This window comes from Papio anubis, chromosome 16, assembly GCF_008728515.1.
Source record: "Papio anubis isolate 15944 chromosome 16, Panubis1.0, whole genome shotgun sequence".
NCBI classification, from domain to species: domain Eukaryota; kingdom Metazoa; phylum Chordata; class Mammalia; order Primates; family Cercopithecidae; genus Papio; species Papio anubis.
The window spans coordinates 8,675,439-8,690,750 of NC_044991.1; the positions used below are offsets into that span (position 1 = coordinate 8,675,439).

Below are 15,312 nucleotides of genomic sequence, written 5' to 3' on the forward strand. Positions count from 1 at the left end.
GGAGACAGGATGGAAGGTGGGGTTGGGATGACCATAGTAGACACATGCTGGATTGCCACCCAGGAGGCCACTGCAGGGATGCAGGAGGGCTGAGAGGGTGGCCCAGCCATAGACGGTGGCAGAGAAACCGGGAAGCAGCCCAGGGCTGGCCATGGGGGAGGCTAGAGGCTCTTGGGGCTGCAGGCCACTGCCCACTCCATTGCCGCTCCCCGCTTGAGTCCCCTTCCTCCCCCTGCCCGCCCGCCCCATTCCCAAGCAAAGCCAAGTGGGAAAGTGTGGCCCCGAACTGGCTGTGGGCTCAGTGGGAGGTGGAGGGAGTATGAACTCACCAGGGGCCACCAAGTTCAAATACAGGTAGGTCCTGGCCCAGAGTAATAGGAAACCTGCCCCGCCATCTAGCAGAGGCCCTGGGCTGCCTGTGGGCCCCTCCTGTTGGCCTCCTCCACCAGGCAAGAGCTTAGGGCCTCAACGGGAACCCAGGCCCACTCCCATCCCATCTGAGTGCCCCTGCAGATTCCACTCCAGGCTGAGCAGACAGCCCCTGGCCAGGGCCTCTCAGGGGGCTGCCAGGCAGGCTGGAGGCTGCAGAGGACTGGAGGGCACTGCCTTCTAAGCTGTGGGTCTCAATTTCCTCATCTGCAGCATGAAACAGTGATCCTTCCTTCCAGGGCCATCAGAAAGGGTCAATGAGAGGGCATCACAGTGAACTTGCTGAGCACAGGGCAGGAATAAGTCCCTGAGGCACTGACGTTTGCAGAGTGTCCCTGGTGCCCAACATCCCTCCAAACACCTTGCTCCCTCCCTCCCACCTCAGGGCCTTTGTACATGCTGTTCCTCCTGCCTGCAACACTCTTCTCTGTGTCTCTCCCCTGCTGGTTGTTCTGAGGTCAGATGCTATGTCCTCCAGGAAGTCTTCCCTAGCCCCTAGATGAGGTCACAGCCCCATGAGTCTCCCCCAAACCAGACTGAAAACTCCATGAATGCAGAACTGGTACTGTCTTGCTCACTGCTATGTGTTCTTACTATTTATTAAATGAATAAATGAGTAGATGAGTGAGACATGACAACTCTCAACCTTCAGTGACAACACAGGGCCATCAGGGTGGCAGGGCCTGCCTTGAGGGCTGTGGGCACCCCTGTAGGCTCCTGATCCAGCCCAGAGTCCGGGAAGTATTCCCAGAGGAGGCAATAGTTCAGCCTGAATTCAGAAACTTGAAGCTGCAAGGTCACCAATACTACTTTATAGATGGGGAAACTGAGGCCTAGATAAGCGGCTGCCTGTGAATGTCCTGAGAATTTGCCCTGCTTCACTGGTCTAAGGCTCTGCCAAGTCCCCCACCCCTGGGTGGCCCATCTCATTCCCCTGGGGCTGCCCCACAGCCCACCCAGGGCTGCCACCCCCTGCCCTGGTCATCCATCGAGCAGGTGGCAGGGCTGCTCGGGGCTGGGGCGGTCCTGGGCATGCGGTTGCACTGCTGAGTCGGGCAGCTGGCAGCAGCACAGCTACGAACCAGCTGTTTGGATGACAAACTGCGTTCAAGCTTCATTAGGGTAATCACGGGCTCCCCTCCCGGCAGCGCCGCGGAGCGCGACTGTCAACCTGAACTAATCAAACCCGGCCCCAGGACACCCGCCCGCCTGGCTGACAAGCCGCTAAGCCCCGAGCTACTGTGCCGCACAGCTCCCGGCAGAGGCCCAGTTCCGCCGCATGCCCTGGAGACAGCTGGCCTCCCAGAGACCTACCGCGTGCTCCCTGAGATCTCGTCAGCCTCAGAGGCCCTGTCAGGGAGAGACAATTCCCATTTCTACAGCCCACAAGAGAAAGTGACTTACCAAAGCCACACAGCCATGTGGGGTTAAGTCAGGCAGGAACCCAGGTCCACCAGGGACCCCCGTCACCACCCCTGTTCCCAGTGCCTCCCAGACCCTTGAGGGGAGGAGACCCTCTTCCTGCCCTTGAGGCCCAGCAGGCTGAGCTTGGAGCCCTGAGGTTGTGGTCAGATGTGTGGCCTCAGCAAGCCCCTTGACATATCTAGGCCTTGAGCCCTGCACCCCAACAGCAGCCTGGAGGCTCTAGTGGTGCAGGTGTGGAAAGTACTCCGCCAGGCACTGGGGGCGGTGCAGAACCCGCCTTGTAGCCTATGGTCACTGCCCCGCGCAGCTGGGCTGTAAGTCAGCCCACTTGCCTCACATCCTCAGAATCTGAACTTAGCCAGGAAGGGAAGGTTTGGTTCCTTCATTTGACAACTGGGGAAACTGGGGCCAAGAGAGGGGTGTCCGAGATGATGGAATGTAGTAGAAAGAGTATGGGCTTTACAGACAGATGGACATTCATTCATCCACTCATCCACTCAACAAATACTAGCAAGATGCTATCACATGCCAGGTGCTCAGGACTTGCTGAAGGAACAGATGACAGGAAGAAGAATGAATGAACCCACGAAAGGCACCGGGGACCAGTCGTGAGCTCAGCAGACACCATCCCTGCCTCCTGGAGTTTACTGTCTAAAGCGAGCAGATGCGTAACACATACTATCACAAATGACACGGGCACTGTGGAAAAGCGTGAACTAGCCTGATAACAAGCACCAGGAAGGCCCTGCCTGGCAGAGGAGGTGACACTCCAGCTGGGCCCTGAGGGTATTAGCCAGGCAAGGAGAAGCTTGGGAGGTCGGAACAGCAAGTGCAAAGGTCCTGAGGTAGGAAGGAGCTCAGGGCTTTTGAGAACAAAGTTCCCTCTATGTGGCTGGAGGGTAGTGACCGGTGCAGGAGCTGGAGCAGGAGTGGCCAGTGGGAGGATCTGGGTCTCACTCCAAGGGTGACGGAAATGTAAGCAAGGGCAGCACTCTGGGTCCTACGGGGAGAGTAAGTGGGAGAGTTCAAATCCCAGTTCAGCCAATTTCTTTTTTTTTTTTTTTGAGACGGAGTCTCGCTGTGTCGCCCAGGCTGGAGTGCAGTGGCGCGATCTCGGCTCACTGCAAGCTCCGCCTCCCGGGTTCATGCCATTCTCCCGCCTCAGCCTCCGAGTAGCTGGGACTACAGGCGCCCACCACCACACCCGGCTAGTTTTTTTTTGTATTTTTAGTAGAGACGGGGTTTCACCATGTTAGCCAGGATGGTCTCGATCTCCTGACCTCGTGATCCACCCGCCTCGGCCTCCCAAAGTGCTGGGATTACAGGCTTGAGCCACCGCGCCCGGCCAAGTTCAGCCAATTTCTTTCTTTCTTTTTGTTTTTGTTTGTTTGTTTGTTTGTTTTTTTGAGACAGAGTTTTGCTCTGTCACCCAGGCTGGAGTGCAGTGGCACGATCTTGGCTCACTGCAAGCTCTGCCTCCCAGGTTGACGCCATTCTCCTGCCTCAGCCTCCCAGGTAGCTGGGACTACAGGCACCTGTAACCATGCCTGGCTAGTTTTTTTGTATTTTTAGTAGAGACGGGGTTTCACCGTGTTAGTCAGGATGGTCTCGATCTCCTGACCTCATGATCCACCCCTGACCAGCCTCAGCCCCCTAAAGTGCTGGGATTACAGGCGTGAACCACCACGCCCAGCCCTTTCTTTTTTGAGGCAGAGTCTCGCTCCGTTGCCCAGGCTGGAGTGCAGTGGCGCAATCTCGGCTCACTGCAACCTCCACCTCCCAGGCTCAAGCAATTCTCCTGCCTCAGCCTCCCTGCTAATTTTTGCAATTTTAGTAGAGATGGGGTTTCACCATATTGGCCAGGCTGGTCTCAAACTCCTGACAAGTGATCCACCTGCCTCAGTCTCCCAAAGTGCTGGGATTACAGGCATGAGCCACCGTGCCTGGCACAGCTAATTTCTGATACAGCAATAGCATAGACAAACACGATGTTACAGGAAAGGGGCCATGCTGTGCTACTGTGTTTACATGAAGTGCAGAGACGGACAAGGCCAGCCTCTACTGTCAGATGCCAGAAGTGGGGGCAGCTGCTGGCAGCAGGTGGGGATTGACGGGGAGGAGCACGGGGGAGCCTCCAGGGGCGCTGGGGGTGTTCTAGGTCTGGATCTGGATGGAGGCTACACAGCTACCTATAGCTGTACACTTAAGAAGTGTACACTTTTCTGTATTAAGTTATACCTCCAGGAAAAAGTAAAAACAAAAGCCTGGCTGCATCACTCTGCCTCTCTTAATCTCTGTTTTTGCATTGGCAAAATGCAGTGGCAGGAGCTGCCCCACTGAGCAGAGGCTTTAGAGGACGGTGCACCCAGTCTGCGTGCAGTGGCAGGAGCTGTCTCGCTGTGCAGAAGCTTTAGAGGACGGTGCACCTGGGCTGTGTATAGACAGGCAGGAGCAGCCTTGCTGTGCAGAGGCTTTAGAGACCAGTGTGTGCCCAGGCTGTGTGCAGACAGTGGCAGGAACTGCCGCCCTGTGCAGAGGCTTTAGAGGATGGTGCACCCAGTCTGTGTGCAGTGGCAGGAGCTGCCTCGCTGTGCAGAAGCTTTAGAGGATGGTGCGCTGTGTGCAGACAGTGGCAGGAGATGCCTCGCTGTGTAGAGGCTTTAGAGGACGGTGCACCCAGGCTGTGTGCAGTGGCAGGAACTGTCTTGCTGTGCAGAAGCTTTAGAGGATGGTGCACCTGGGCTGTGTGCAGACAGTGGCAGGAGCTGCCTCGCTGTGCAGAGGCTTTAGAGGATGGTGCACACAGCCTGGCTGACAGCCACTGTACCATGAACGTAAGTCACACAAAAGCAGAAAAGCATCTGGCTTCCACCACACCTTGGCCCTCTTTGGGCCTCAGTTTCTGTAAGGAACCAGGGGTCTCCACCTGCCTCAAAGGCAAAGGAGTAAAGGCATAAAAACCCTCGTATCAGGCCCCTGTGAGCCAGCCTGCCCCTCACCACAAAGTGAAGAGCAATTCAGAGACCGGAACACACAGTATGCCTACTGCTCCATGCAGAAGGTACTAAGCCACTTCCAGGTGCCCAACCTGCTCACTCACTATGTGCCAGGCCTGGCCCAGGGCTTCTCTCCAGGAGGAGCACCAACTCACCACGGTGGCTCCTCTAAGGGCCCACTGGGATACAGGACCATAGGCACAAGAGCAGTGGGAACCCAGGCCAAGGGGTGGCCCCTGCCTGGGGCTGGAGTTTAGCAGACTCCTGCCGGAACAGGCTCACAAGGTCCCAGATGAGCCACCAGACAAAGCTGACTCAACATAATGGTACCCTTGGTGTCAGAGGGGCTGCACAGCCAGGTGCCCCTCACACCACGGGCAGCTGGAGGCAGGGAGAGGCCTGTTTCCCTGTCCAGAGCCTGAACATCTCACCCTCCTCCCCTGGACTTTAGGTGGCCTTGGGAAACCAGACTGGTGGCCACCTCACCAACAATTTGTAGGCTCAGCTGTCCTCACGGCCCTTTAATATCATTTTCTCATGAGTCTGCCAACAACCCGGGGACAGGGCCTGGGGTCAGAATCATCATTGGCTCCATTTTACAGAGGAGTACACTGAGGCTCTAGGAGGTTTGGTGTCCGAGGGCACCCCAGTGAGGAGTCAAGAAGCAGCTAGATGGCTGGATGCCCATGCTCAGCCCACTGGGCACAGCTCAGTCCCTTGTGCCCTGTCCTCCCCATCACCTGGGGGCTGCTCACTCAAGCAGCCAGTTCAGTCAGTCAGTCAACAAACAGCCACCGTGTGCTACAGCCACTGTTCTAGGAGCTGGAGGCAGAGCAGGAGACAGGCTGCAGGGAGATGGTTCCGAGTCAACAACCGTTCCAGCCCTTACACACTCGGCAAATGCCAAGAACAACAGTGTCACAGACACACTGGCGCCTGTCCTGAGCCAGGCGCTGCACTGAGATTATCGCATCTAATTCTCTAAGCAGCCTCACAAGGGTGGAACTGTCATCCCCATTTTACAGATGAGGATGCTGAGGCTCAAATTTAGGGCCTTGCCTGAGTGTGGTCTCACAGCCTAGTCGAAGTGGGGGAGGATCTGACACAAGGCACACGGGCTCCTCAGTCCTGTCTGTCTGTCCCATGGGACTTTTAGTCCTTTGTGTGAGTTGTCGGAATGGACCCTTGCTCTGGACCTCAGCAATGGATGGATCTAGCAGGGCCTCAGGATGAACCAGGACCCAAGACCCCACATCCCATCCCGTGTCTCAGGCCCTGGCTGCCTCCAGTACCCAGAGCTGTACACCCCCTGGGCTCAGAGCCCAGCCTGACTTTGGTTCTGCCTACACTCCTGGGACCTGGGCTCCATGGGGACATCTGAGACCATTCCTGCTCCTGGGGCCCTGCTCACATGAGCTCAGCCCCAACAAACATCCCAGTTTTGTGCTGGTCCCCACTAGGCATAAGGGGTGGGGAAACAGACAAGAAAGCAAAGAGTCCCACTTGGGATGCTCTCCCCGCATACCTCCCATGGCTGGCACCTTCTCCCTCTGATAAAGGCTCCCTGGCCACCCTGCCTCTATCAGCACCCCCTGCACCTCCCACTCTCTCTCTGGCACCACTCAGCTTTTCCACACAGCTCTGCCCACAGGCCAGCACCAGCCACGTTTTCACCTGATTGCTGTCTGTCACTCCTACTCCACTGTGAGCTCCTCGAGGGTCAGGACCTGGTCTGTTTTATTCACAAATGTACCTCTCCCCATCCCACCCCCAATTAGTACCACATCTGGTACATAGCAGGGCTGCAATATACTTATTAAGTGACTGCACTTGCTGAATGAATACTGACTGGCAGAGAGAATGTGAGAACACAGTGGGGGCATCTGTTACCCCTGACTCTGAGCAGACAGCAGGGGGGCAGAAAGCAGAAGTGTCCCAGGCAGAAGGCATAGCAGGGGCAGAGGCCTGAGGGCAAGAAAGAACTGGGCTTTGGGGACCTCTAAGTGCAGCTTCTGAGTGCGGCAGAAGCACAGGACACGAGACAAGGAGGCCAGCAGGGTGGCAAGGGGGTGACAGGGAGCCCTCCAGGGTGCCAGCTCTGGGTAGGGGGTACCCCAGCACTCAGATCACCCCCTAGCCCTGCCCAAACCAGCAACCAGCCTGGCCCCCAGCCCAACTTTACCCCCGAGGCCACCTGTGGTAGGCAACCAAATTCGGGGGCAGTCATCACTCCTCCTCTGCCCACAGACACCAGGAACACAGTCCTGGCACCCACCCACAGGTCTGGGAGCCAACCTGCCACCGTGCAGGCTGCAACCTGTGACCTTGGCCCCATTAGCGTGGCCTCCTCCAGTCGAGCAAACCAGCTGGCGCCAAAACACAGAGCAGCTTGGGTGAACTCCTCACTGCAGAGGATGGCACGGCTGCAGGCGGCAGGCGACATCACTTATGCGCTCCAGCCGGGATCTGTGGGGGAGGGGTGGTGGTGGCAAGAACTGGGTGTGTCCAGGGCAGCAAACAGCTCTCACACCCAGGCTGGACTGACCTGGCATGGCTCGGGTAGCCAGGTGGGAAAACCCACCCCAGACAGCCTCTCTCTCTCTCTCCAGGCCTCAGGCTGGGCCTCGGCTCCCACTCCCTCTCCCTTTGGATGACCTCAGTTCTGGATGTCCCCGGAGCACTCCAGCCAGAGTGCTCCCTGCTCAAGCCTGCTTCAGGCATCCCTTCTTCTCCATGCATCCCAGGCATCCTATCCAGGCTCTTCCCTCCCCCACCGCCCCATGCCACATAGACTCTCCCAGTTCCAGCCCCACTGCCATCTCCCTCCTTCACCCGTCTCTGCCTCCAGACCTGCTACTGAGACCCTCTAAAGGGTGCCTGCCACCTTTAGAATAAAATCCCTGGCCCCTCCTGGGCCCTACTGGCCCACATGGCACAGTCTGTCCCTAAACCCCCCTCCACACACACACCTATCCACCATACTCCAGTGACAATGGCCTCCTTTCTGTCCCACACCCAGACAAACTCAGACCTGCCACAGGGCCTTTGCACGGGCCCCTGACTAGGTTGCTCTTGCCCCTGACCTCCCTCATGGCTGGCACTCCTCGCTCTTCAGGCCTCAACTCAAATATTTCCTCTTGAAGAGACCTCTCCTGAGCACCCTGGCCAGCGGTACCCACAAGTGCACCCCACCCTGATCACCACCACACAGCACAGAACTGCTTCCCATTGCCATGCATCTTCTTCCTCGCTCACTGTCTGTCTCCCCATCAGCCTGGGAGTTGCACAACACAGTGGCTGTGCATGAAGAGTCACTGCTGTGTCCTCGGGCCTGGCACAGAGCATTCCACACATCTGTGCACTGAATGAGTGCGTGGACTCCCAGTCACCATGGCGCAGTCAGATCTGACCACATCAGGGGCTCCTGGGCCCTCCAGATGCTGCTGCCTCATGTCCAAGGCCTCTGTGGTCTAGCCCTGGCTACTTCTCTAGCCCTGACACTGGGGTGGCCTCCTCTCACTGATTTCCAAACCCATGCTGCCACCATGCCCTCCCTGCCACTCCTCTTCCCTTTATCCTCTCCCTGGCACCTCCTGTGACCTGTCCAAACCCATACCTCTCCTCCTGCCTGTCCCTCCCCCAGTCTTCAGTACCTTCAGCTCCCATCCCTCCTCACCCTGGCATTCACAGCCTGACATCAGCTTCCATCCCCCACCTCCCTGCCTGTCACTTCCGCTTACAAGTCCTGGTGCCACTGCCAATGCTTGGTGTCCCCCTCATCCTGTGCTTTCGTGCCTCCAAGCCTTTGAAACCTGCTATTCCCTCTGCCTGAGTGCTCTTCCCCCTCTTCTCAGCTGGATGAGCTCTTATTCATCCTGCAAGACCCAACTCAAAATGTCTCCTCTTTTGTAAAATCCTGCCTGATCCTTCTCCTGCATCAGTCAGGACATTACTGGTTGCAAGAGAAAGAAACACAACTCAAAATAGCTTGAGCAAAAAAGAGAACATGTTGGTTTTATGTAACTAAAAATTCCAGGGGTAGTTTCAGGCATTCTGGATCTAGAGGCCCAAATTAAGTCATCGATCCATCCACATCTGGGCTCTGCCTCCTTCCACGTGATGACCTTCTCCGCAATCCTCCATCCTAAACGCAGCTGTGGAGAAGAGTGGCCGGTGGCCTCACATTCACACCCTTTAGTTTCAACAATCACAGCTGAGTCCAAAGCCAGAATGGGCCTGGGAGGGGGTCTCAGGCCCTGCATACTCAACCCTGAGTCACAGTTCCAGGGAAGCCTTTGACTGGCTCAGATGTGCCACATGCCCATTTCTCCACCAGTCAATGTGGCCAGAGAGAGGGGGTATTGGGCCCCACCCTGGGAAGTGGGGGCACGGGTCCCAGGAAGAAAACCCTCTGGGCCCAGGTCCTACTCTGTACACAACTCCCGCCTCAGTCTCCACGTGTCCCCTGAGACTCCCCACCCCCCTGGATGTTCACGGTTCTGCAGCACGAGAAATCCCCTCGAAGCTGGGTACCCAGTGCCCGCTCCGTGACAGCCCCAGAAGAGGGCCTGAGAAACTTTTCGTCTGAATGGAGGTCGGCTGCACAGAGGAAACTACACGTGCTGGGTGTGTAATAACGGGTTAACCATCACCCCTGGCAGGCAGCAGATCTGCATTTTCACGGAGGCCTCAGGGGGACACAAAGCTTAAATGGCAGCGTGGAGAGTTGGGAGGGGGGTACCCAGGGGGCCCTCAGCAGAGCCCCGTCCCTCCCGCCAGCCAGGCCTGCGGGAGCCACTCGGCCAATCCCGAAGAGCTCGCTCAGGGGCTGCGAGTGGAAAGACTGGGAAAATAATTACCGAGGAGGCCCGGGAGGGAGGCGGGGAGGCTGGCGAGAGTCTTAATGAAACTGCTAACGCGTTAGTGATTCCTGCCTGCTCGGGAAAGGCGGAGGCAGACAGCCATGTTGCCAGCTCCTGCGACGGAGGCTGCCAGGCGGGACGGGCTGGGCACGGCACGAGGCGGCAACAATAGGCACCTCTTCATCATCTGCCTCTCAACACGTGACTTTCAAAGGGCAATCTTAATATATCAAAGTCCCGATGACAGTATATTTCAACACATCTCGTATTAAATTGGGCTGGAGTCCCTTCAGATGCATTATAAATATAAAGGCTAAAATTCTGATTAAAGCCATAATCACAGAGATCTAAGGATGAGGGTGAGCAGGGTGTCTGGTCCCATTTTTCAGATAGGAGGTCATCTACATCCAGGGAGACAGGGTTGTTCCAGAAGGCATCCAGACCTTTAAAGCCTTCTCATGAGCAGTCCCTCTCCTCCCCACCCCCGAGTCTTTTCAGTCTCAGAAAAGCTCTGTGAGGCAGGCAGATGCCACAGGCCCCCTTAACAGGTGCCCCCAAAGAGGCCGGACCAAAGTCACACAGCGAGGCCACAGGGACAGTCGCTGCACCCAAGGCTCAGACTCCTGGCCCAGTGCTTGTCCTCACACAAGGTGGGCACTTACTGGTCACTGCAATCTACACTGTGGTTTCCAGTTTACACCTTACTGCAGCTCCAGGTGAGAAAACAGAGGCACACAGAGACTAAGGGATGTATCCAAGGCCACGCAGCTGGACAGATCTAGAGCCAGGACTCAGGGCTGGGTTTTAAGAATCCAAAGCTACGCACTTTTTCTTCAAACATTCTGCAGGGCACAGTGGGTACCTGGTACCCCCTGGCTTTTGAAGGAGAGATCTGGGGCCATAGAGAAGCCCAGAGCCATTGAACCAGCATTCTCTGGGCAGCGAACTGCAGGGAAGGCCAAGTCAGGAGTTGGGGCAGCTGGTGGAGCCAGAAATGACCACAAAAACGGCGCTCACTCTGCACCCACTCTGCGTCAGCATGTGCTGGGCAATTACTGAGGGATTCCCATTGTCCAAAGGAGGAAACTGAGGCTTGCAGAAACAGAACCATATGTCTCAGAGAGTGACCCTCAGCTAGTGAGTGGCACAGTCACAGTGAGATTCAACCATCCCGGGGGTGGCCCTGCTCCAACTGCTGCCCATCCCAAGCCTGGGGCAGGCACTTGGCCAGCCGGGTGCTCACAGAGCCAGCCTGACGCACAGACTCAGTCCAGAACCTCAGGTATCCAGTGGGGCCCATCTCCCTCCCACCATCCCAGGATGCATGAAAGAACTTTAGGGTGCGAGACAAGAATGGGCCTGGGAAGGGGGCCTCAGTCCCTGTATACTCAGCAAAGCTCCATCTGCTCCTGACCTGGTCAACAGCTGGGTCAGGGGGTGGGGGGAGTAGGCCAGAACCCCAGTGACTAGCTGGGCCCCTGCCATATCCAGACCTGGTACAAACAAGGTCTGTAAGGAAGGGATGCACCTTTCCTTACCTGTTCTGCCTCACTGGCCACCTTAGAACTGTCCAGACATTCCCAGACCCAGGGAGATGCCTTTCCAGGGACCCAGAAGCTCATGCAGGCCTGTCTCCATCTGTTCCCAGGTCTGTTTCCCCAGGGGGACTGTCAGAGGGGAAGGCCACATTTGAACCGCCTCTGTGGGTACAAGACCTCTGTGCAAGAGGCTGTTCTAGATGAATGAATGAGTGAATAAATGATGGAACAAACCAATGCCACTCAACCTGCTACTGCAGTCCCTTCCCGTGGTAGCCTGCACCCAGCACGATCATTGTTTCTGTCCACTGAAAGGGACCTCCACTGCATGAGACCAGCCCTGGCCCTCAGCCATCACCAGACAAGAAAACTGTGGCTCAGAGGGCCCAGGGCCTCCTGGGAGGTGGCAGCACCAGGATTCAACCCCAGGCAGATGGACTCAGTTTGTGCCTTAGCCTCAGCCTCTGCCCAGCCTTCATTTCCAAAGACAAGTACACAAGCACTCACCTGGCCCACCCCACTCCACCTCACCCTGAGGGCACAAACATGCCCATTCCTGGGACAAGGACATTCAGGTGCAGAGCGGTCGAGGGCCTAACCCAAGGTCACAGAGTCATCAGGACGCACAGCAAGGTCTCAAACTCAAATGGCTGCCTCCATCCCTCATCATCTCTTCCACACGCCAAAGCTGCCTCCTTCCCCATCAACGCAATAAAGAAGGGAAGGGGGAGGGGGAGGGGAAAGGAGAGGAGGGAAGGCTCCCCCCAACCAGCCCGCAGCCGGCTCCTTTCTGGTCAGGGAGAAAGCCTCTAATGAAGGCCCTGCAGATGCCGCGAAGCTGATGGTGTCAGCCTGGGAGCCCCGTGGAGCTGCGGGGCGCGCAGCTCTGCTCCCAATTAGCACACAGGTCCTCCATCAAAGCGCGCGCCGGCTGCCAGGAGCAGAGGCCGGAGGGACGGCCCTGCTAGCAGCGGGAGAGGAGGCCGTGGCTCTCTGGCAGGCCCTGGCCTCTGCTCCTTGCCTTTCTGGGGGGGATCCAAACCCCCCAGTCCCCCACACTCACTCACACCCTCTCCAATCAGCCAGCTTAGGGCAGCCGCCGTCACCCCGGGGGACACGCTAATGAAGATGGCCGACATTAATCTCTTCCCTCTCCCGACAGGTCAATTTATAGTTCCATGGGGAGCCCTGGCGCTCGGCCAGAGGCCCTGACATAACTCTCCCTGTTCTCCGGGAGGACATCAGGGGTGGGCTAGATGGGGCAAGGGAGGCTGGAGACCCCCGGGGCAGGACAGGGAGGGCCCCTCTGCCTGAGCACTCGCCGTTACCATCCCAGCGAATCCAGGTGGGTAAAGACCTGGGCCCCTGAACTCAAAGGCAGAGGGTCAGTCCTCGGCTCCTCAATCAAGAGCATCCTGCTCACAGGCAGAAGACCCCCAAGGAAGCAGGAGGCTTCTGACATCTGCTCCTTGTCAGCCTCAAGGGGATTCACAGAGCCCTGTAACGGACCCTTCCGCTTCTGCCAGCCTCCCCAGTGTTCATTCCTCAAAGACCTGTGAGCTGGCCACACAGGGCCTGGGCCTGTGCTGGACCCTGGGGACACACCAACCCGGGCCCCAGCTCTCCCAGTCTGGGTCGGGGGGGTGGCGGGGGGCAAGATGGAAGCATCCTACCACATTGAGAGCAATAATGGAAGGATTTGCCAAGAGCTGGGGGCACCCATGGGAAAAGGCCTTCACTTCACCTGCCTGAGAAGGAGGTGGGAGTCTGGGAGGACCACAGGGAGGAGGGCATGTACCTGGGCCTTGAGGATGAGCAGTTCAGGAGGCTGGAAGACTTGGGGGAGGGGATGTGTGGGAAAGAGACCATCTCAGGCAGAGAAGACCCAGTGCTTAGGGGGTCTAAGATCAGAGGACATCTACTTCCCTGGGGTGAGGCCAGAGAGGTGAGCAGGGGAGACCACTCAGAGGAGAGGTCCAGCCTCGAAAAGTGGCTCAGGAGGTTGGCCTAGTTTAGGTTTGTGGACAGCTGAAGAGTTTGGAAGCTCAGAGCTGCATTTAAAATGACAGCTTTGGCAATGGCGTCCCAATGGACAGTCATGGGTGGGGAGGAGGGGCCGGTGCGTCCAGGGCAGAGGGGGAATTGGGGGAGAAACGACGGGAGGGCTGACTGGATGGACAGGCAGGTAGGAAGGCCACAGGCCTGGAGTCTCCGGTGTGGGTACTGGGTGCAAGTGATGTCACAGCCCTAGGGTAGGATAAAGACTGGGGCCTGATGCTAAGCTTGTGAGCCTGGGAAGGTCTTAGCAGGCCCTAAAGCCCAGGGCTGGGAGAGGCCAGGACCCAAATGTTGGTCCGGGTTCAAAATTCTGAGCAGCACTAGACTACCTCCTGGAGGTAGTTCATCTCATTGGGCAGAGGTGAAGCCAGGGGCCTGTCCCCTTGCCAGACACTGGGGGAGGAGGCAGGGGCCTGCCAAGGGTCGGGTGTGTGGCTAGGCAGCCCCACCATGCTGGACAGAGCCCTCGGGTTGGAAGCATGTGGGCCAGGCTGCCCCCATCTCACCCAGTTCCAGAGCCCGACCCTACTTCCGCATTAAATTGATGCTCCTAGAATCCCAGCTGAATGGATGACCCTTCCCCTGGACCCTGGACCCTCCCCTTTTCCTCCCCCTCCTTCAGGGCTACCCACCAGGTCTCATCTAATCCCCTCGGGCACCGTGGGGGTGTCTCCTTTTCCCTAGGCTGGAGACCCAAGGCCAGGGAGCTAAGGGACTTGTTTAAAACCTCTCAGCTTCTAGGCGCCAGTCAGGAGGGAACCAAGGTCCAACTGACCCCAAAGCACACGCTCTTAAGGAAAGGAGGAAAAAGAACAAGGCTGAAATAAAAAACGCAAGCGCTTACAGTGGCTGCATTATGGTGGTGGGACAATGGATGATTTTTTTTTTTCTTTTTTTCTACAATGAAATATTCATAGGCTCACTCTGTCGCTGTGAGTGTCCTGGAGGGGTGAGCTCCCACTGTAGAGTCAAGCAGCCCCAGGGGCAAATCCTGGCTGGCCACTTGCTAGCTGGGGACCTTGAGCGAGCCATTTGCCCACTCTTAGCCTCCGTTTTCTCATCTGTACAATGGGGACAAACACCCCCTACTTCAGAGGAACGGTCACGGCTGGCGCACAGTAGGCGCGCAGTAAGTGCCAGCCTTTGAGCATCACACCCCCGCGTCCTCGCCACCTGTCTGGCCTCCAGAGGGAACTTGAGACGCCCCCACGTGCCAGACGCGGATGCTGGGCGGGCATCGGGCCCCTGGGGCTGGCGCCCACCCCCCGCCTCCCGCCGCGCCCGCGCTGTCCCCTTACCCTGGCGGCCGGAGGGCCGGCATCTGTCCCGCAGGAGAGCCCGGGCAGCGGGGCCGGGCTCCGGAGCGGGGCGTGGGCGCGGGCAGGGCGCGGGGCGCGGCCGCGCGCCCGGGCCGTGCAAGCCCGGCGGTCACAAGTGTCCTGCCTCTGTGCTGCGGCCCCGCGCCCCGGCCGGCCTGGGGGCAGGCCCGGCAGCGCCGCGCCGGGTGGGGGCGGGCCTCGCGGGCCCTGGAGAGGCGCCCGGGCGGCGCGGGCTCCCGGCGGGCGCGGGCGGCGCCGCTGCGGTGGCCCCGCTGCTGAGTGGTGGGACGCGATTTACTGGCTGCAATCCCCGGCGCCCCTCGATGGCACTTAAGAGAGACCGGGAAGGAGCCGGGGAGAGCGGGCGGAGGGCGGGCGGGCGGAGGAGGGGCGGCCGGAGCCGTGCGCGCCGGCGGGGGAGGGGCGCGGGCGGGGGCGGGCGGGCGGGAGGTGGGGAGAGGCCCGGATGGAGGCGGCGGGCGGCCGCGGCGCGCCGGGCTGGGGTAGGGGGGGCCCTGCCTCCAGCCCCCGCCCACCCGCGCCCAGCCCCCAACGCACGGCGCCGCTGCTGGGGGTGAGGCCAGCCCCCACTCCACCGGCTCTCCCCACCCCACGTCTTCAGAAAGCCCCCACCAACCCACCGGCCCCCCACCCCCGCCCAAACTCCCTCCCTCACCGACCCCTC

The 15,312-nt window shown here is 58.6% G+C and overlaps 1 protein-coding gene across 1 annotated transcript in view; it reads right to left on the bottom strand.

Annotated features, from left to right (window-relative positions):
• Positions 1 to 14,623, bottom strand: part of TCF20 (transcription factor 20) — a 186,373-nt gene extending 171,750 nt beyond the window's left edge. Inside the window, exon 1 of the mRNA XM_017945351.3 lies at positions 14,607 to 14,623. The gene's annotated coding sequence lies outside the window, so the exon portion shown is untranslated. The remainder of the gene's footprint in view (positions 1 to 14,606) is intronic.
• Between the last annotated feature and the right edge of the window lie 689 nt (positions 14,624 to 15,312).